General features: G+C 40.5%; 1 pseudogene; it reads left to right on the top strand.

The window, feature by feature from the left end:
- Positions 1–862: 862 nt before the first annotated feature.
- Positions 863–22,626, top strand: part of LOC132494227 (3-hydroxyisobutyrate dehydrogenase, mitochondrial-like) — a 36,712-nt pseudogene continuing 14,948 nt past the window's right edge.

Below are 22,626 nucleotides of genomic sequence, written 5' to 3'. Positions count from 1 at the left end.
TTGTCATGCACGGGCACATTTTTCAAAATGTACTAATTTGTGTATCCTTAGTAGCCGTGAAGCATAGTTCACTTGTAGTGCACAGTTGTAGTTTTGATCGCCATCAGGCGGCAGAGCAATCCTGTCATCCCACTTGCTGCCCTTTGGCGCCAGGGTGCCTCTAGCCTCTTGGCCACTAATCTCCTCTCCGTCCCTAAGGTTTTGGCTTTTCCAGAAAGTCAGATAAACGGAACAACAGCATGTAGCTTTTTGATTCTGGCTGCTTTGGCTCAGCAAAACCTATGCGAGATTCCTCCCGGGTTTGTTTTTTTTGTTGTTGTTTTAAATATTTATTTAGGTAGTTATTTACTTGGTTGTGCTGGGTCTTGTTGCGGCACATGGGATCTTCATTGCCGTGTGCAGTATGTTTTAGTTGCGGCGTGGGGGATCTAGTTCCCTGAGCAGGGATGGACCCCGGGCCCCTTGCATTGGGAGTGTGGAGTCTTAGCCACTGGACCACCAGGGAAGTCCGTCATCCCTGTTGTTGCGGGTATGAGAAGCCACTCCTTTTTCTGGCTGTGTTGTATTCCCTTTTCCGTTTGTCCATTCGCGTGCGGGTGGCAGGACTTGTGGGATGTTTCCAGTTTTGAGGGGGTCAGGAATAAAGCTGCTGTAAACATCCCAGGGCAGGTTTCCATGTGAACTTGGGTTTTTACCTCACTTGAGAAAATACTCAGGAGTGGGACTGGGGTCTGTGCTAAGTGTATGTTTAACAACCCTTCTGCATCTTAGAAATTGGTATTTTTGAATATTGGAAGAGTTGAGAAATCCACTGTGACCCAGCACCCAGGCACTTGAAACGAAGTTGAAAGTTCATCTGGAGATGGTCACGTTGTCCCCGTCACTGTCTTTTCTTCGAGGCAGAGCAAGGCCACAGATGTGTAACCCTTGTAAGGAAGGCCTCGTGTGTCCAGGCCCTGGCGGGACCTGGCTTTCTAGCGGTGGGCGGTTCTGCAGTGGAGAGCGTCTTTCCCTTGCTGGCCAGACCTCGCTTGGCAGGGTGCGGGGTGTGCTGCCTGCCTGGCCGGGCGCTCTTTCTGCCGGTCAGCAGCCGTTCCTGGTGTGTCTGTCCTACTACCAGGCAGGCGGTCAGGGGCCCTAGTGACGTGCTCAGCGAGCCGCAGCTTTCCTAAAGCTTTGCGGGTAATGTCTGCTACCCTCCCATTTCCCTGCTGAGGAATTTTGCTTTCTCATGGGAAGTGAGGGGCAGTACTTTATACGAGTTCATATTTTGTGATGACTCGATGCTGAATACATTAAGAAAATGGGCTCCTTCCAGAAGCTTAACTTCTCAGAAGGTCACATTTCGCATGTGACTGCACGTTTGAAATGAGTGAGCTTGTTTGTTCATTGATTCATTCATTCTGCAAGCACCTCCTGGATATTTACAGTGAGTGTTCCAGGGGGCGTGGAGGACAGTAGACAGTATTCTTTTTTTTTTTGATTTTTGAATTTTATTTTATTTTTTATACAGCATGTTCTTATTAGTCATCAATTTTATACACATCAGTGTATACACGTCAATCCGAGTCGCCCAGTTCAGCACACCACCATCCCCACCCCCCACGGCTTTCCTCCCTTGGTGTCCATACGTTTGTTCTCTACATCCGTGTCTCAACTTCTGCCCTGCAAACTGGTTCATCTGTTTGAAACAGCTTTGTACTTCCCGCTTCCAGGGGCTCTTGTGTGGGCGCTGCGAAGCGGGGTTTTAGATGGTGCAAGGTGGAGGGTGGGCACTAGAACCGGTGCCCAGTGTCCGGGTGTGCGTGCGCTAGATGGGGCGTGTGGCCTAGGACTCCTGCCGGCTCGGTGACCCCGGCCGAGTGCTCTAAGGCTTCTAGGTCTCAGTATTCTCATCTGTAGCATGGGCTGAACAGGACTCACTCTCTCTGGAGGTTACAAGGTCGAACTGTGTTAATGCTTGTAGACCCTACAAAGTAGAACACTTAGGACAGTTTGGAGCATCGTTAATTGTTCCACAGATATTACCTGGTCTGTTGAACGACTTTGCCTGGTACACGCCAAAGCGATTAGGAAATTGGTATATCCCAGCTTCATTTCCTTTCCATTAAAACAGGGCTCAGGAAAAAAAAATTTGTTTTTCAGTAGTCGTATCATATAGTGGAAAGAGCACTGGTGTGAAGGCAGCCTAGGGTTTGAATTCCAGGGCTTATGCTGTCTGTGGCCTGGGCAGGTTACTTTTGAACTGCAATCCCCACACTTGTAAAATGACATTAATAACCACTCTTTCTGTGGGTTCTTAGAATTAATTAAGCAGGTTATGTGTGTAAAGTATCCTGGCACTTGAATGAGTTGTCAGAACCAAGGGCTGCTGGAGACGATGCTTCCGCCCTAGGTAATCTCCCCTTCTACTGGGCGGCAGGTAAGCACAAGCACAGTAGTCAGTGCTCTGGAAGAAGTGAGTTCTGGTGCTACAGAGCACAGAATCTTTCTTTTTAATTTAATTATTATTTTATATTGGAGGATAGTTGATGTACAATATTGTGTTAGTTTCAGGCGTACAGTAAAGTGATTCCGTTATACATATATCCATTCCTTTTCAGATTCTTTTCCCATACAGTTTGTTCCAGGCCATGGTGTAGAGTTCCCTGTGCTGTGCAGTAGGTCCTTGTTGATGATCTGTTTGATATAGAGTCATGTGTCTATGTTAACGCCAAAGTCCTAATGTACCCCTCCCCCCCCCCAACCTTTCCCCTTTGCAGAGCACAGAATCTTGGAAGGGAAAGTTCAGGGTAGGCTTCTTGGAGGAGGTGCCATCCTTTCTAAGGATATGTAGAAGCTCCTGGGGTGGCAGGAGGGAGCAGTGTGTGTCAAAGTTTGAGAAATATAAGAAAATATGGCAAAACTAATGTACAGGACTCGAACTCAGGGTTTGGGAAAGAAATGAGAGTTGATACTGGAAACCTAGTGGGGCCCAACAGAACGGGGCCTTGTTTGTCCTGTCAGAAGTTTAGATGTTTATCCTGAAGGCTGTGGGAAACCCTAAAGAACAGTGAGATGGACTTCTGGTTTAGAGACTCACTTGGACCTCCATGTGCAAGGCACTTGATTGGGTGCAGGGTGAATTGTAATCTAAGGTTCCCACTTAAGTTATAAAAGGTTGGACTGGATTTTGCAGATCTGAGAGAGAATGGGTGGGGCCTGGTGACCAGTTAGAAAAGGGAGGGCAGCAAGCGTGGGTGACAGTTTACAGCTGCATCTTTTTGAGAGATACAGAGCACAGTAGGAAGGGATTGGGGGTGGGGAGAGGATCTTACTTCATCTTCAGTGCTTTAGAGGGGCCTGGTAGACAGGTCTGGGCCCAAGGTTCAGATCTGGGCTTTTGGGGAGGAGAGGTGTTTGAAGGCATGGGAGAGACTTAGGTTACCCACAAGAAGATCCAAAGAATCATAGGTCTGAGGGCTTTTTAAGTGGGTATACTGAGGAAGTTTATAAGCTGAAAGAAAGCAGCCAGCAGAGAAAGGGTGTGAAGATCTAGGAGAGGAAATGATTGTTCATTTGTTTTCAAAAAGCTGAATACTTATCGTGTGCCTGGCCCTTTTCTAGGATCTGGGGTTCTCACCATGTGTTACCTCTTCTGCAAGGACAGTTCAACTCATTCCCTGGTGAAGAGAAGTCAGATTATTCTTTGCATCCCATTCAGGTGTAGCAACTATTCTGTACCTCTGAAGGGACTTGACTTAACCAGAGTAATAAGTTAGAAATCAAAAGAAGTTAGAGCTGGAAGGGACCTTAAAAGCCACTGTACTTAATTTTGCCTAATATTTTACATTGATTGTAAGAAAAATGCAGAGCCCATTCTCTTCAGAATTCCTTCACTGAACTTTCTTTATGACTTTCATCCAGTGGGTCTAGCTTGTAAATTTTGGCCTCCTCCTAAATTTGCTTCTTCATCCACATTACATTTTGCCCCGACTATGGCAGAAACTCCTGGGTGGTTTCGCAGCCCCTGGTCTCAGTTCCTCTAAGTTGATCTGCCTACTCGGGTTGAGTGATCTTCTAACATGACAAGATATGCCTAAAATAATGCTGCTAATGGCTTGCCCACACAGAGTTAGTGCATACTAGCCGCCCAGCGTGTGCTCTGCACAGAGGCCTGTAGTCTGAACTGTGCTTTGCCAAGCCTCCTGGGGCTCTTTGGCCCTGAGGAAGGGGAGCTTTTTGTGATCACTCTCTTTATCTAATTGGTCCTTCAGCTGCGGGGCGCCTTTTTCTAATCAGCGGAGGCATCCTTACTAAGCCAGTGGTAGCCCCAGGCCTCATCACTTGTGGGATACAAGCCATGCTCTCTCCCAGGCTTGCTTGGGCCAACATCTCTATTTTTATTTCTGTGTCTTCTCACACTTGGACCCCTGTTCTTTAGTCATCCCCACCTGCAGTATTTACAGTGCCCAGCAGGTGTCAGGCTTGAGTGTCTTTGCACAGGTGCTCCCTGTGCAGTTAATGCACCTCCTACTCCACCTCTGCATAGCCTCATCTTTCTAGACTGTACTTCAGGGTTATCATGAAGCCGTCACTTAGATACAACTTTGGCCTCCATAGGCACTTCTGTGCTTTATCTCATGTGATTGAAATTTTGACTTTATAGATCTTCCTCCTTAATGAGGCTTTAAGGACAGGAGTCATTTCTAATCCTTAGCACAGAGCAGATGCTTTTTAAAGGTGATAAAATGTATGGTTTAAATGACTCATTTTACAATAATTTTGCTTTAGCTTCTGATAGAAATAAAGTTTCCGGATGTTGTGTTCTTGCAATAAGAAATAAAGATGTGACCTTTCAGTTGTGTAAAGCTCATCAGAGCTGTGTAAGTGCGTCAGGTGCGCTAAGGAACGTGGAGCCAAGTGGGCTAGTTGTGAGAGAGAGAGACTTAACTATGTTAACAAAGGTAAGCCTTCATTGTGTCCTGCCAACATTTGACAGTTGCTTTTGGGCAAACTAAATTTATAAAATTTTAAACTGTTCCTCCCCATGAAAGGGATTGAATATTTGGCCACTTTGGTGCACCTGTGTCCTGCGAATTGTCCAATTGGAGATGGAGGTTTAGAAAGTGAGTTTCAGTCTTGTTTAAGTCTCTTCCCATCAGACTGGTCTCGTGATTTCCTACACACCATGTTACTTCCTGTCTACCTTTCCTTGGTGGTGTTCATGCGTGGATTGTCTCCTGTACCTGCTCAAACCTTGGTCCATTCTCATTTGTACCATGGAAGTTTGTCATGCCGGATACTGTCAGAACTTATTTTACTTCAGTTTGTGTTAAGGTGCAAAGCACACGTTTTGTATATTATCTGTTTTTTGTGTTTGCTTATATTTTTATGGTTTCTCTTCAAGAAATATTATGAGTAGGGAAATAACAAGACGTAAAGAGAAAAAACTCATCATTCTCTTTTAAGTTGTTAGAACACCTACCTGCAATCATAATGCACTGTGGTATGTGTTAAAATAGGAAATATATGTCATGTCCCGTAGGAGCAGGAAAGTCAGTGGTGTTAGTTAGCGTGTGTCATAGAAGTAATCACATGGCAGGTGACTGCTGGTTGGGGTCCTGAAACATTAGTGTGTGTTCCCTGTGTCCAGTAGTGGTCTGGAGAGGTCAGGAAGCGTGCCTTTCAATTTGAGGGAACAGAGGGTTTGAGGTCCTCTCTGTTCTATTGCTCCAGTATAGTACACTGCATAGCAGCTCATAAAATACTGTGTTTATAGTTGATATTTAAATCGCTGATTGATCATCAAGATTGGGATGTATCATTGGAAATGAAAATAGGAAGAGTCTTATGCTTTTTAGGTTTTTCCTTTTTTTCCAATGTCTCAGAAGGCTCTTTGATGGGGGACTTTTTATTCTCCCATACAATTGCATGAATACTTATACCCTGGCACTTATTTTAATGGCATTTTCAATTTATAAATGTCTCTGAAACACATACTGTAAACTATTTGAGGGTAATGACCATGGCCGTTGATGGCACATCTTAAATGTGCATCGTGTTAATGTTTGAGTGTCAAGTGGTCTACCATCAGTGCTTCCTTCTTTCACCCAGTTTTCTTCCTCATTTCCTTCTCCAAATTTGTCTCATTTTTCTACTCTCCTTTTGCTTCTCTATTCTTGCTTTCTCTTTCCCATTGCATGTGTCATTCTTCTTCTTTTTCTTCTTCTCCTTCTGACTTCATTATTATGGCCAACCAAAACCTTTTCTAGGATTGTCTCTATCTTCCTTTCCTCTTCATTGCCATCCACAAACTCTTAGAGAATATTCTTGCTTGACTCCCTTACTTCCTAGCATACCCATGTACTTCCTGGTCACTTTAGAACATTGAAAAGGGTTGGAATTTTTAAAAATAGGTAATTATAATCAGTCTTCTTTCACCTCTGGCATAAGACTCTTCTTCCTCAATCTGACTATTCTTAAATCTAGAAGTACTCCAGCTCATTGGTCTCCCTTACCCCCATGTTTAGGCCAAAGAATTTGTGAAACCTTAGCCCTGTTTAATACTTGAATTTATCAAAACAAAAGAGGGCTAATTCTGCCTAAGGGCACCAAAGAAGAATAAAGATGCCACAAAGAAATGTTTAGTCCAGATTTATAATGGACTCTTAAGTGCCTAGTTGAGTGCTAACAGTTAACTCACTTGAACAACAGGGAGGTCATGACCCAAACTAACATGTTAATTGTAAAGACACTTCACTTCACCATTCCTCAATGTAGCTGATAAACTGCATCCAGTTAGCTTAAATAACATGAATGATGAATTTCCCTGTGTATATAAATTGGGAGTTTCTAAAGTTTTCTTTTTCCCTTTGTACAACTACTGACTGGCACCTCGCTTGGTCAGTGCAATAGGAAATGATGACTAAGAAACACATTGTCTCAATATCAGTGGACATAATGTCCTAGTAGTCTATAAAAATCTCAAAATTCTTAATCTAAAAGGTAGGTCTGCCAATCTTATATCCTTTTCCTTTGTTAATATAAGTATCCAATCTATGAAGGTCTCAGTTTCCTTACTTAGAATATGAGGTGGATAGATTTGCTAATATCTAGGGACCTTTCCAATTTTAATATTCCCTAGTTATAAGGGCTGAGCCAAATACAATGGCTCCCTTAATCATTAACCTCGCTCATGATGAAAGTTATCAGCAAGTTCTACTTGTAAGAGATCAAACATTCATATCCATGTATATTGTAGCACATTGACTTTTACAGAACTCAAAGTAACATAACATAGTGACATTCATAGACTTAAGGTCACTGAGGTATACTTTACAATTTTTCTTTTCCCTAGGAAGGAAATGTAGATCCCTAGGAAGGGATTTCTTTCTCTGCCTTTCAGTAATGTAAGCCTTTTATTATCTCTTGGATCCTAAAAATGGGTAGGGTTTTGGCAGGTGGAGCTTAGGACAGACATTCCAGGTGACAGGGACAACAGGAGAAAGGGCAGAAGGAAGAATGGATTTTCAGAAAGACTTGATAGCTTACATGATGAGAGCAGCGTTTCACAATCTCTGTCCTGCAGAACACTGGTTTTAGATGATGTTAATGTAGTTACAAGACAGAAGCATTTGGGAAGAGCTGTACTCTACATCCCGACACGAAATTCAAGTTTCACTTTGTTACATTACATACTCTGAAAAGTTTTGGAGGAAGGAATTGATTTATTTTTGTTTAATTCAGTCTTACTCACAGTTACTTGACAAACCTATATTCAGCTGATGGGACTGTATTTTGTGAAAGGCCAGTCGGAGAAATGGTGAGATGGAGCTTAGGATATTTCTCTGTTGGGACAGGCATGTGATTATTTTTCTTAAAATTCTTTACTGTTTGTCGTAACAATTGTTACTTTGCAGGAGTCAGTTTTTTTTTTTTTTACATCTTTATTGGAGTATAATTGCTTTACAGTGTTGTGTTAGTTTCTGCTGTGTAACAAAGTGAATCAGCTATATGCATACATATATCCCCAGGATTCAGTTTTAAGCCCTCTGTTTTTACCTGAGTTATTGGGAATCTTAGAAAGCTCAACAGTCCTGGAGTCTTCATCTCTGATGTAGTTTCCAGAAGCTCCTGGCACTTACCACTATTTCCTCTTGATTCTTTTCTTCCGACTTCAGACTTCTTATGATTATGAGCTGATGGTTTTCTCAGCCTCTAGTGTCAAAACCAGCTACCTCACTCATCTTCATTGTCTCAGTTACAAGGTGCAATATTTCCCATGTTTATATGTGTCAAAATATAAGTCAGGGATTGATACATAGCATATACATAATAAAAATTGTATTTCTTTTTTTTCTTTGTTCAGAGGTATCCAAACACTGGCCAAGTTCTTAAATTGAAAGTAGAGTGATCTAACTTATTCAGCTCATCCAACCATCAATGTTGAATATTTGTCTTTTTTCTTACACATATTTCTTGTATTCCAATTGTGACATTCTAGAGCACAGTGAGTACATTTATAACTTATTACTGCATTACTACCTTGGCTATTCCTTGACCAAAATTTACTTCATACAACTGACAGCCTAATTAACCTACTAGAGTTTTTTTTAATGTACGCATACATTAAAAAAAAAAACTCTAGTAGGTTAACTGCATTGCTAATAACTGAATTTTTACATCTCTATGCACCCATGTATGCAACACCAGATCAAGATATTATAAAATATTTCTAACACCCTACACGGTTCTCTGTTACTTCTTTCTGTTCCATACTCTCCCAGGGCAACACCTAAGCTGACCTCTATCACCATATATGACATACATGGAAAGACACAGTGTGTATTCTTTGGTATCTGGCCTCTGGTTACATATCATTATATCAGTAGTTTATTGTTTTATTGTGTTTTCCTGATTTTTTAAACCTAGACATTCATACAGTGTCAAAGTACCACTGAGTTCTTCATATTATTATGCTGACCTCCATCTTCAGGGGCTTTCCACAGTCTTCCATGTGTCTTTCCACCTACTTTCTCTTCCATCTAATTATGTTTCATTTAACCAACCTCAGCCAGCCTTCCCCCATATTCCCCAACATGTAGCACTCCTGTGTTCAGCCAGTTTTGTCCCCTATTCCATAAGCCCTTTGTGCCATTCCTGACACTGTGCCTGTTCCCTGCCCGGAAGGCCTGTTCCCTACCCTCTATATACTTGTTCAAGACTCAGTTTAAATGCTACCTGTTCTGAGAAGTCTTCTCAGAAGAAGCCAGTACTTTTTGGAATCCTTCTTTAATGAAATCCCATAGCAAGTGTAATCTGTCCTCCCTGATCTGGTAATTAATTATCCATTGTTCCTATCATATAGTGTTTGTTTTCCTTGTGTGCTGTTATTATTTATTGAAGCAGATTACAGTGACTTGAACCAGGAACTGGGTCATTTTCCTCTTCCTTTTAGTGCAAGTTTCTGTGATATGAAGTTAAACTCTTTTTCCCTCACTTCCCATTCACCCTCAGCAGTTGTTAAACATGAAGTACAAGTGAAACTTATTGGTTAACAGGTTTTTGTGGTCCTTGGTTCTGGTCCCTAGGTCTAAGCTGCACTTCTGTAGTGTTAATTTGACTGATTTCTTATTGTCACATAACTCAGGCATTAACTAAATCATTACAAATTTAGCTACATATAAGATAGTATAAGAAAAACCCAGTGGATATCAAAAGTTTTGGCCTGGAGGAGAGTGTTGCATGAGTCCTAGTTTGGTGGGACTCACACTTAATGATCGAGCCTTCCAATATTCCACTGTAAGTAAGAAAGGGGTATGCAAATATGTGGTTAATATTTAACAGTGTTGATAGAAAAGAGAAGAGAGAAAGGGACGACAGATACTTTGAGGGCCTTTTAGAATTCATGAACGATTATGATTGGATGGGGAAACAGAAGAACCGAGGGCTAACCTCCCACAAGTGAGGTCAGGAAAGAGAGAAGGGCTCATCTGGTATGCAGGTAGAGAGGTTTGACCTACAGAATCTTAGAAAACCTCAACAATCTGAGCAGCGTTGGCAAGAGGCAAACTAAAGGGCTAACAAAAGTCTGCAAAAGTCTCACACAAAGAACTCTGGCATGGTGTTCATCATCTAGCTAATCCTAACATGCAGACATTTATGAGAGTAAAGTCAGGTCCTTACCAGAGTGGGCTTCTTATTTGGGCAACTGGGTCAAATGAAGAAAGGCAGGTGTAGGCTGCCAGAGTAATAAATAAGGAGAGGAAAAACAAAAAGAATGAGACATATCATTCATCAGTGATTTCCCCCCAGTATTCTTAGCCTCCAGCTTATCTCTATCTTACTGCTAACACAGGAACTAGACTGAACAGTGAGGTAAAAGGTCTCTACAGAAACTGAGGTAATATAGAAAATAAAAAATAAAACATAAAATTGTAAATTTTCTTCCTAGGGGTAATTGAGATGATAGTTCAATAATAACATAAGATCAGGTGAAGTCTACAGCTTTTAGAAAAGCTGGATAAAGTAAGAAAACATCTGTTTGCTGGCATCTGAATGTTAGAGAGACACCAAGACATGTGGGCCAAGTTGTGGAGAGAAGGGAAACACAGACGCAAGCTTGACATTTGGTGCAGCTTTTCTCCTTTGGGCATTTGCTGATTCAAATCTTACAGCCTAGGAACTGAAAAGCCAAGGAGTTCAAAAGACTCTAGCCACAGAAGCCAAAGGGCAACAGCTCAAGCTAAAGGCAACAACTAATGGAATGAGAAGCTAAGTGTATCTTTAGTCTCACAGGGCTGTGGGAACCATTACATTTAAAGCCTAACAAATACAAGGGTAGTTGGGAATAGGGAGAATCCGAACTTTCACATGGTAATCCCAAATGGCAACACCCGTAGGGAAGGACAAGACAGAAATAGACCAACCTTCACACAGACTGAAAAATGGCTTTGAATGAGCTCAAACTGAGAATGGACTAAGGTTACCAGTCCGTATAGTAAGTGTCTGCCTTGGGCCAAAGTAAATCTTTTCAAGAGAAAGATAACAACATCCAGAATGTGGAGGTATCTTTATAGTTTCCTAAAATAAGTTAAGCCCAATTTTAGTATAAAAAATAATTGGACATAACCAGGAAAAAGACTAAATGATCAAAAGTTCAAAAAAAGAAGAAAGAAAGAAAAAAGACAACATAAATAGACACAGGAGGACAAGAGTTAGCAGGCCTTGGTTAAAAAAAAAACAACAAAACTACTATGGTTAAACAAAGAAAATAGACACATGGCAAATAAGCATATGAAAAGATGCTACACATTCCATGTCATCAGTGAATTTTGAGTTAGAACAATAATGAGATACCACTACACACCTATTTAAATGGCTAAAATCCCAAAACTGAAATACCGAAGTTGGTGATGATGCAGAACAATTGGAATTCTCATTTGTGGCTAGTGGGATACTTGGCAGTTTCTTACAAAATAAACGTACTTTTACCATACAGTGATCTAGTAATCCTGCTCTTTGGTATTTACCCATAGGAACGGAAAAGTTCTGAAAAGTTATGAAAGTAAGAGCCTTTACAGTGAGAAAATTCTGTGATTCTATGGTTTTTCAACTCATTAATTTGTGTAGTTCATCCATTTTACTCATTGTATACACTTAAGTATATTGTTCCTTGAAATGGCCATTCAAAGTTGTTTCCTGTGCCACACACTATTATTGTTAGGGTTGGTCCTGTGTAAATCTTACCCCCATTGAATTAGTATTAACCCTAAACAAGCAGCTTTCTTCCATAAGGAAACAAAAAAGAGGTTCAGAAATGTCCAAACTAAGGTTTTATAAAACTGTGTTATCAAATCTTATTTATCAAAAAACTTCAAACATAGCAGTATGAGTTCCCATATACCCTTTACTCAGCTTCCCCAAATGTTAACATTTTCTATTACTAGAGTATAATTATTGAAAGCAGAAAGTTTACATTGTCACAATGCTACTAACGATTTATAGACTGGTATTCAAATATTGCCTATTGTCTTGTGGTCCAGATTCAAATCTAGGATCCCTTATTGCATTTGCTTGTCATATCTCCCCATTCTTCTCTAATCTAGGATAGTTCCTCAGTCTTTTTTTGTCTGTTATGACTTTGAACTAATGGAAACTCCTAGCCAGTCATTTTGTAGAATTTTTCTCAAATAGGGTTTGTTTGATATTTTCTCATGGTTAGACTGAGGATATGTATTTCTTGACAAGAACACTTCAGGAGAGATATGCCATTTTCAGTACATATTAGAGGTACAAACAAATCTGTATGTCTCACTACTGGGGATATTAACTTTGATGACTTCGTTATAATGATAGCTGCAAAATCACTATTTTTCCCTTTGTAATTATTTGAGATTGTTCAAATATTCTGCTTCTTGTTTAATTTTCCCATACTAATTTTAGCATCCATCAATAATTTTTGACTCCACCCATTACTGTGGTGTTTGATGATTGTTCATTTTCTATTCCCATCATTCCCTCTACCTTTATTAACTATTATTTGAGTATAAGAAAGAGCTATTCTTCTCCTTCATTTATGTATTTATCTGGTTATTTGTTCATATATATACATACATCAGTGTGAACTTGTGGATATTTATTTTATTCTACGGGTTAAAATTTATTACTATCATTAATAGTTTTGTTTCTCAAAGTGTTCCATATTTGGTCACTGGTACTCCTTCCAGCTGTCTCCTATATTTTTCCTACATGGCCATACAATTGTTGGAGTAATATCTTATTTTCTGACACCACAAAATGCTCCAGACCCATCTTTTACTTTCCTCTGTCTCAGCCTTGAATCAGTCATTTCTCCATGGAGTTCTTGTTCCTTGCATTAATAATGGTATTCAGAAACCAGAATCTTGGTATGAGGTGGATTTATCACTATCCAAGCTACCTCATTGTGTTTTCAGCAGAGAGAGCTAAAAATATATATACGAATACATAAAAATATACAAGTATCTCTATTTTCATATTATCTATCTGGGTGTGTGTGTATACACACACACACATTATCTATCATCTGTCTATCTACATATATATATAACTTCAAATTGATATATGAATTCAAATTGATACCTTGATTCCAATCCAACACCACAGGGTTTATTCTAGCCTCCCTTACCCTTTCCTTATTTGTAACTCTTTTCTTTAACAATTAGAAACCTGATTCTCATTATTTGCAGTCTATTTATTCATTTGCTCAATTCTGGAATACACATAAAATATTTAAAAATCATTAACCTGTACACGTGTGAAAAATAAATTTACTAACAAGTTCAATATTTTTGTACATTTCTTTTTTTTTATTAGTTGCTGCTTTATAACAAAGTGAATCAGTCATACATATACATCTGTTCCCACATCCCTTCCCTCATGCATCTCCCTCCCTCCCACCCTCCCCATCCCACCCCTCCAGGCGGTCACAAAGCACCGAGCTGATCTCCCTGTGCTCTGCGGCTGCTTCCCACTATCTATCTACCTTACGTTTGGTAGTGTATATATGTCCATGCCTCTTTTTCGCTATGTCACAGCTTACCCTTCCCCCTCCCCATATCCTCAAGTCCATTCTCAAGTAGGTCTGTGTCTTTATTCCCGTTTTACCCCTAGGTTCTTCATGACACTTTTTAAAAATTCCATATATATGTGTTAGCATACTGTATTTGTCTTTCTCTTTCTGACTTACTTCACTCTGTATGACAGACTCTAGGTCTATCCACCTCATTACAAATAGCTCAGTTTCGTTTCTTTTTATGGCTGAGTAATATTCCATTGTATATATGTGCCACATCTTCTTTATCCATTCATCCGATGATGGACACTTAGGTTGTTTCCATCTCTGGGCTATTGTGAATAGAGCTGCAATGAACATTTTGGTACATGTCTCTTTTTGAATTATGGTTTTCTCAGGGTATATGCCTAGTAGTGGGATTGCTGGGTCATATGGTAGTTCTATTTGTAGTTTTTTAAGGAACCTCCATACTGTTCTCCATAGTGGCTGTACCAATTCACATTCCCACCAGCAGTGCAAGAGTGTTCCCTTTTCTCCACACCCTCTCCAGCATTTATTGTTTCTAGATTTCTTGATGATGTCCATTCTGACTGGTGTGAGATGATATCTCATTGTAGTTTTGATTTGCATTTCTCTAATGATTAATGATGCTGAGCATTCTTTCATGTGTTTGTTGGCAGTCTGTATATCTTCTTTGGAGAAATGCCTATTTAAGTCTTCTGCCCATTTTTGGATTGGGTTGTTTGTTTTTTTGCTATTGAGCTGCATGAGCTGCTTATAAATTTTGGAGATTAATCCTTTGTCAGTTGCTTCATTTGCAAATATTTTCTCCCATTCTGAGGGTTGTCTTTTCGTCTTGTTTATGGTTTCCTTTGCTGTGCAAAAGCTTTGAAGTTTCATTAGGTCCCATGTGTTTATCTTTGTTTTTATTTCCATTTCTGTAGGAGGTGGGTCCAAAAGGATCTTGCTGTGATTTATGTCATAGAGTGTTCTGCCTATGTTTTCCTCTAAGAGTTTGATAGTTTCTGGCCTTACATTTAGGTCTTTAATCCATTTTGAGCTTATTTTTGTGTATGGTGTTAGGGAATGATCTAATCTCATATTTTTACATGTCCCTGTCCAGTTTTCCCAGCACCACTTATTGAAGAGGCTTTCCTTTCTCCACTGTACATTCCTGCCTCCTTTATCAAAGATAAGTTGAGCATATGTGCGTGGGTTTATCTCTGGGCTTTCTATCCTGTTCCATTGATCTATCTTTCTGTTTTTGTGCCAGTACCACACTGTCTTGATTACTGTAGCTTTCTAGTATAGTCTGAAGTCAGGGAGCCTGATTCCTCCAGCTCCGTTTTTCGTTCTCAAGATTGCTTTGGCTATTCGGGGTCTTTTGTTTTTCCAAACAAATTTTGAAATTTTTTGTTCTAGTTCTGTGAAAAATGCCAGTGGTAGTTTGATAGGGATTGCATTGAATCTGTAGATTGCTTTGGGTAGTAGAGTCATTTTCACAATATTGATTCTTCCAATTGAGGAGCATGGTATATCTCTTCATCTATTTGTATCATCTTTAATTCCTTTTTTCAGTGCCTTATAATTTTCTGCATACAGGTCTTTTGTCTCCTTAGGTAGGTTTATTCCTAGATATTTTATTCTTTTTGTTGCAATGGTAAATGGGAGTGTTTTCTTGATTTCATTTTCAGATTTTCCATCATTAGTGTACAGGAATGCCAGAGATTTCTGTGCATTAATTTTGTATCCTGCTACTTTACCCAATTCATTGATTAGCTGTAGTAGTTTTCTGGTAGCCTCTTTAGGATTCTCTATGTATAGTATCTTGTCATCTGCAAACAGTGACAGCTTTACTTTTTCTTTTCCAATTTGGATTCCTTTTATTTCCTTTTCTTCTCTGATTGCTGTGACTAAAACTTCCAAAACTAAGTTGAATAAGAGTGGTGAGAGTGGGCAGCCTTGTCTTGTTCCTGATCTTAGTGGAAATGGTTTCAGTTTTTCACCATTGAGGACAATGTTGGCTGTGGTTTTGTCATATATGGCCTTTATTATGTTGAGGAAAGTTCCCTCTATGCCTACTTTCTGCAGGGTTTTTATCATAAATGGGTGTTGAATTTTGTTGAAAGCTTTCTCTGCATCTATTGAGATGATCATATGGTTTTTCTTCTTCAGTTTGTTAATATGGTGTATCACATTGATTGATTTGCGTATATTGAAGAATCCTTGCATTGCTGGAATAAACCCCACTTGATCATGGTGTATGATCCTTTTAATGTGCTGTTGGATTCTGTTTGCTAGTATTTTGTTGAGGATTTTTGCATCTATGTTCATCAGTGATATTGGCCTGTAGTTTTCTTTCTTTGTGACATCCTTGCCTGGTTTTGGTATCAGGGTGATGGTGGCCTCGTAGAATGAGTTTGGGAGTGTTCCTTCCTCTGAAATTGTTCGGAAGACTTTGAGAAAGATGGGTGTTAGCTCTTCTCTAAATGTTTGATAGAATTTGCCTGTGAAGCCATCTGGTCCTGGGCTTTTGTTTGTTGGAAGATTTTTAATCACAGTTTCAATTTAAGTGCTTGTGATTGGTCTGTTCATATTTTCTATTTCTTCCTGATTCAGTCTTGGCAGGTTGTGCATTTCTAAGAATTTGTCCATTTCTTCCAGGTTGTCCATTTTATTGGCATAGAGTTGCTTGTAGTAATCTCTCCTGATCTTTTGTATTTCTGCAGTGTCAGTTGTTACTTCTCCTTTTTCATTTCTAATTCTATTGATTTGAGTCTTCTCCCTTTTTTTCTTGATGAGTCTGGCTAATGGTTTATCAATTTTGTTTATCTTCTCAAAGAACCAGCTTTTAGTTTTATTGATCTTTGCTATCGTTTCCTTCATTTCTTTTTCGTTTATTTCTGATCTGATCTTTATGATTTCTTTCCTTCTGCTAACTTTGGGGGTTTTTTGTTCTTCTTTCTCTAATTGCTTTAGGTGCAGGGTCAGGTTGTTTACTTGATGTTTCCTGTTTCTTAAGGTGGGATTGTATTGCTATAAACTTCCCCCTTAGACCTGCTTTTGCTGCGTCCCATAGGTTTTGGGTCATCGTTTCTTCATTGTCATTTGTTTCTAGGTATTGTTTTATTTCCTCTTTGATTTCTTCAGTGATCACTTCGTTATTGAGTAGTGTATTGTTTAGCCTCCATGTGTTTGTACTTTTTACAGATCTTTTCCTGTAATTGATGTCTAGTCTCATAGCATTGTGGTCGGAAAAGATACTTGATACAATTTCAATTTTCTTAAATTTACCAAGGCTTGATTTGTGACCCAAGATATGATCTATCCTGGAGAATGTTCCATGAGCACTTGAGAAAAATGTGTGTTCTGTTGTTTTTCGATGGAATGTCCTATAAATATCCATTAAGTCCATCTTGTTTAATGTATCATTTAAAGCTTGTGTTTCCTTATTTATTTTCATTTTGGATGATCTGTCCATTGGTGAAAGTGGGGTGTTAAAGTCCCCTACTATGAGTGTGTTACTGTCGATTTCCCCTTTTATGGCTGTTAGTATTTGCCTTATGTATTGAGGTGCTCCTATGTTGGGTGCATAAATATTTACAATTGTTATATCTTCTTCTTGGATCGATCCCTTTATCATTATGTAGTTTCCTTCTTTGTCTCTTCTAATAGTCTTTATTTTAAAGTCTATTTTGTCTGATATAAGAATTGCTACTCCAGCTTTCTTTTGATTTTCATTTGCATGGAATATCTTTTTCCATCCCCTTACTTTCAATCTGTATGTGTTTCTAGGTCTGAAGTGGGTCTCTTGTAGACAGCATATATATGGGTCTTGTTTTTGTATCCATTCAGCCAATCTGTATCTTTTGGTGGGAGCATTTAGTCCATTTACATTTAAGGTAATTATTGATATGTATGTTCCTATTCCCATTTCCTTAATTGCTTTGGGTTCGTTATTGTAGGTATATTCCTTCTGTTGTGTTTCTTGCCTAGAGAAGTTCCTTTAGCATTTGTTGTAAAGCTGGTTTGGTGGTGCTGAACTCTCTCAGCTTTTGCTTGTCTGTAAAGTTTTTAATTTCTCCATCAAATCTGAATGAGATCCTTGCTGGGTAGGGTAATCTTGGTTGCAGGTTTGTCTCCTTCATCACTTTAATTATGTCCTGCCTCTCCCTTCTGGCTTGTAGAGTTTCTGCTGAGAGATCAGCTGTTAACCTGATGGGGATTCCCCTGTGTGTTATTTGTTGTTTTTCCCTTGCTGCTTTTAATATGTTTTCTTTGTGTTTAATTTTTGACAGTTTGATTAATATGTGTCTTGGCGTATTTCTCCTTGGATTTATTCTGTATGGGACTCTCTGTGCCTCCTGGACTTGATTAACTATTTCCTTTCCCATATTAGGGAAGTTTTCAACTATAATCTCTTCAAATATTTTCTCAGTCCCTTTCTTTTTCTCTTCTTCTTCTGGCACCCCTATAATTCGAATGTTGGTGCGTTTAATGTTGTCCCAGAGGTCTCTGAGACTGTCCTCTGTTCTTTTCATTCTTTTTTCTTTATTTTGCTCTGCATCAGTTATTTCCACTATTTTATCTTCCACCTCACTTATCCCTTCTTCTGCCTCAGTTATTCTGCTATTGATCCCATCTAGAGTATTTTTCATTTCATTTATTGTGTTTTTAATCGATGCTTGATTCATCTTTTGTTCTTCTAGGTCCTTGTTAACTGTTTCTTGCATTTTGTCTATTCTGTTTCCAAGATTTTGGATCTTGGAAATAGAATCTTGGATCATCTTTACTATCATTATTCTGAATTCTTTTTCAGGTAGACTGCCTATTACCTCTTCATTTGTTAGGTCTGGTAGGTTTTTATCTTGCTCCTTCACCTGCTGTGTGTTTTTCTGTCTTCTCATTTTGCTTCTCTTACTGTGTTTGGGGTCTCCTTTTTGCAGGCTGCAGATTCGTAGTTCCCGTTGTTTTTGGTGGCTGTCCCCAGTGGCTAAGGTTGTTTCAGTAGGTTGTGTAGGCTTCCTGGTGGGGGGGACTGGTGCCTGTGTTCTGGTGGTTGAGGCTCGATCTTGTCTTTCTGGTGGACAGGTCCATGTCTGGTGGTGTGTTTTGGGGTGCCTGTGGCCTTATTATGTTTTTAGGCAGCCTTTCTGCTAATGGTTGGGGTTGTGTTCCTGCCTTGCTAGTTGCTTGGCATAGGGTGACCAGCACTGTAGCCTGCTGGTCGTTGACTGAAGGTGGGTGCTGGTGTTGAAATGGAGATCTCTGGGAAATTTTCGCCGCTTGATATTATGTGGAGCTGGGAGGTCTCTTGTGGACCCGTGTCCTGAAGTTGGCTCTCCCACTTCAGAGGCACAGCACTGACTCCTGGCTGCAGCACCAAGAGCTTTTCATCTACCCGGCTCAGAATAAAAGGGAGAAAAAGTAGAAAGAAAGAATTAGTAGAAGAAAGAAAGAGAGAGAGAAAGAAAGAATTAGTAGAAGAAAGAAAGAGAGAGAGAAAGAAAGGAAGGAAGAAAGAAAGGAGGGAGGGAGGGAGGAAGCACGGAAAGAAAGAAAAGGGAGGGAGGGAGGAAGGAAAGAAAAAGAAAGAGTGAATGGAAGAAGAGAGGGAGGAAGGAAAGAAAGACAGGCGGGAGGGAGGGAGGAAGGAAAGAGAAAGAGTGAAAGGAAGAAGGGTGGGAGGGAGGGAGGAAGGAAAGAAAAAGAGTGAAAGGAAGAAGGGAGGGAGGGAGGAAGGAAAGAAAGAGAGAAAGAAGGGGCGGAGGGGCGGAGGGAGGGAGGGAGGAAGGCAAGGTAGGAAAAAAGAGCAGGTAAAGTAAAATAGAATAAAGTATAAAATATAGTAGCGTTATTAAAATTAAAAAGTAATTATTGAAAAAAAACGGACAGATAGAACCCTGGGACATATGGTGGAAGCAAAGCTATACAGAGAAAATCTCACACAGAAGCATACACATACACCTTCACAAAAAGAGAGCAGGGGGAAAAATCGAAAATCTTCCTCTCAAAGTCAACCTCCTCAATTTGGGATAATTCGTTGTAAAAAGAGGAAAAGGGGGAAAAGTCTGAAATCTTGTCCTCAAAGTCCACCTCCTCAATTTGGGATGATTCGCTGTCCATTCATGCACTCCACAGACGCAGGGCACATCAAGTGGACCGTGGAGCTTTAATCCGCTGCCTCCGAGGCTGCACAGAGAGATTTCCCTGACTCTTCTCTGCTCTCACAGCTCCCGGGTCTAAGCCTTGGACCTGGCCCCGCCTCTGCGCGTAGGTCGCTGGAGGGCGTCCGTTCTTCGCTCAGACAGGACGGGTTTAAAGGAGCCGCTGATTCGGGGGCTCTGGCTCACTCAGGCAGAGGGGAGGGAGGGGCGCGCAGTGTAGGGCGGGCCTGCGGCGGCAGAGGCCGACGTGACGTTGCACCAGCCCGAGGCGCTGCGTGCGCTTTCCCGGGAAAGCCATCCCTGGGTCCCGGGACCCCGGCAGTGGCGGGGTGCACAGTCTCCCCGGAAGGCGGGGTGGACAGTGACCTGCGCTCACACACAGGCCTTGTGGCGGCGGCAGCAGCAGCCCCAGCGTCCCACGCCCGTCTCCGGGGTCCGCGCCTTTAGCCGCGGCTCGCGCCCGTCTCTGGTGCTTCTTTAAGCAGTTCTCTTAATGCCCTCTCCTCGCGCACCAGGAAACAAAAGGGAAGAAAAAGTCTCTTGCCTCTTCGGCAGCTCCAGACTTTTTCCCCCGGACTCCCTCCGGGCTAGCCATGGTGCACCAACCCCTTCAGGCTCTCTTCCTGCCGCCAGCCCCAGTCCTCTCCCTGCGCTCCGACTGAAACCCGATACCCGAGCCTCAGCTCCCAGCCCCGCCCCCCCCACCCCCGCGGTGGCCGAGCAGACAAGCCTCTCGGGCTGGTGTGTGCCTGAGGGCACCGATCCTCTGTGCCGGAATCTCTCCGCTTTGCCCTCCACACCCCTGTTGCTGTGCTCTCCTCCGCTACTCCGAAGCTTTCCCCCTCCGCCACCTGCAGTCTCCGCCCGCGAAGGGGCTTGTAGTGTGTGGAAACCTTTCCTCCTTCACGGCTCCCTCCCACTGGTGCAGGTCCCGTCCCTATCCTTTTGTCTCTGTTTATTCTTTTTTCTTTTGTCCTACCCAGGTATGTGGGGAGTTTCTTGCCTTTTGGGGGGTCTGAGGTCTTCTGTCAGCGTTCAGTAGGTGTTCTGTAGGAGTTGTTCCACGTGTAGATGAATTTCTGATGTATCTGTGGGGAGGAAGGTGATCTCCGTGTCTTACTCTTCCGCCATCTTCCTCCGGGTTCTGTGTACATTTCTTCTTGTCTTTAGCCTTTCAGTATATATTGTGCATGGTTAATTACAGTATATTAAAATACTATTTTCCAAAGTTACTTAGGTTAGCTCTTTCCCACCTCCTTCAGTGTGTTTTTTTTTTCTTCTGCAGTGTGAGAAAATCCAGTACTTTGTGTTCAACTCAGACTACCAAACCAGAAGTTCTAGCAGAAAAGGTGATAATCCATATGTGCAATAAGATCCTCAGGTGATTCTTTTCATTGGAGAAATATGAGGAACACTGCTTGACGTCTCTACAACTAAGATGTCTAAAATGAAACTTCAATTATTCCTTCTTCCAAACTGTCCCATCCTGCAAATCTTTTCTTCCTCAGTGAATGGTGCCATGATTCACACAAAAAGTAACTCAATGCAAAAACCTGGGAATGGTCCTCAATTCCTTCCTTTTCTTCACTTTCTGCATAGAGTGCATCATTAGGTCCTCTGGAATCTCATCTCTCTCTCTCTCTCTCATCACTTATATAATGTTTCTCTTCATCTTCATTGCCACCATCTTAGCCACTACCATTTCTCCTTTGCTCTACTTGAACAGCCTAGTATCTACACAACTATCTTTTCATTTAATTGCTTTCTCTTGCATCTAAGATAAAGTCAAAATCCTTAGCCTTATAGATTCTGGCCTTGCCTTTGCTTGTAAGTTGTATTTTCATACTTATAAGTACAGGCACACTCACACACACACACACGTATAGTTGGTATTGTTAGTTTAGGTTTTGTTTGCCCTCCCATCCTAGCATGAGAAAACTAAGAAACAAAGTCAAACCAAAAAAAAAAACTTTAAAAATAAATTTGAATAATATCCTTTCCCTCCAGAACATTTCTCTAAGGCAGTATTACCATTAATGGCAGTACAGACCAGAATTTTTTCCCTTAGACATAAAGGCATGGTGAAGAAGTCTCATTAAAAACTGGAATCTAAGCTTTCAATGTCAAATTCTGTCTCTGATCTTCTGCAGTAAGCCATAATGATTAAAGTATAGGAATCTGAATCAGAGGTCTGGTTTAGTATAATCTTTTTTGTAATAAGCTTTGTACCTTAGACAAGTCATTTATCTCTCCATTCCTTAATTTCTTCATTTATAAACGGAGTTGTTAAGAGTATTGATATTCAAGGCTGATGAAAAAAGAATGCATCTAAGTACTGTATCGAACACTTTAAAAAGTGACCAGTTCAGGTTCTCTGCCCATTTTTAAATTGGAATATCTGGGTTTTTTTGATATTAAATTGTATGATTTCTTTAGATAATTTGGATATTAATTCCTTATCAGATATATCATTTGAAAAACTCTTTCATTCAGTAAGTTACCTTTTCATTTTGTGATGGTTTTCTCCTCTCTGCAAAAGCTTTTCAGTTTGATATAATGACACTTGTTTAATTTTACTTCTGTGGGCCATGCCTGAGGAGATAGACCCCCAAAAAATATTGCTAAGATCGATGTCAATGTATTTTTCCTAGGGGTTTTATGGTTTCAGGTCTTAAATGTGAGTCTTTAATCCATTTTAAGTTTATTTTTATGTATGGTATAAGGAAATAATTCAGTTTCACTCTATTGCAAGTAGTTGTCCAATTTTCCTAATACCATTTATTGTCTTTATTTCATTGTATGTTCTTGCCTCCTTTGTTGTAGATTAATTGATCACATAACTGTGGGTTCATTTCTGGGCTCTCTATTCTATTCCACTGACCTATGTGTCTGTTGTTATGCTAATACCATACTGTTTTGATT

Source organism: Mesoplodon densirostris, chromosome 7, assembly GCF_025265405.1.
Source record: "Mesoplodon densirostris isolate mMesDen1 chromosome 7, mMesDen1 primary haplotype, whole genome shotgun sequence".
In the NCBI taxonomy this organism is placed as follows: Eukaryota; Metazoa; Chordata; class Mammalia; order Artiodactyla; family Ziphiidae; genus Mesoplodon; species Mesoplodon densirostris.
Note: the sequence above shows the minus strand (reverse complement) of the source record. Positions and strands in the feature narration are given on the sequence as shown.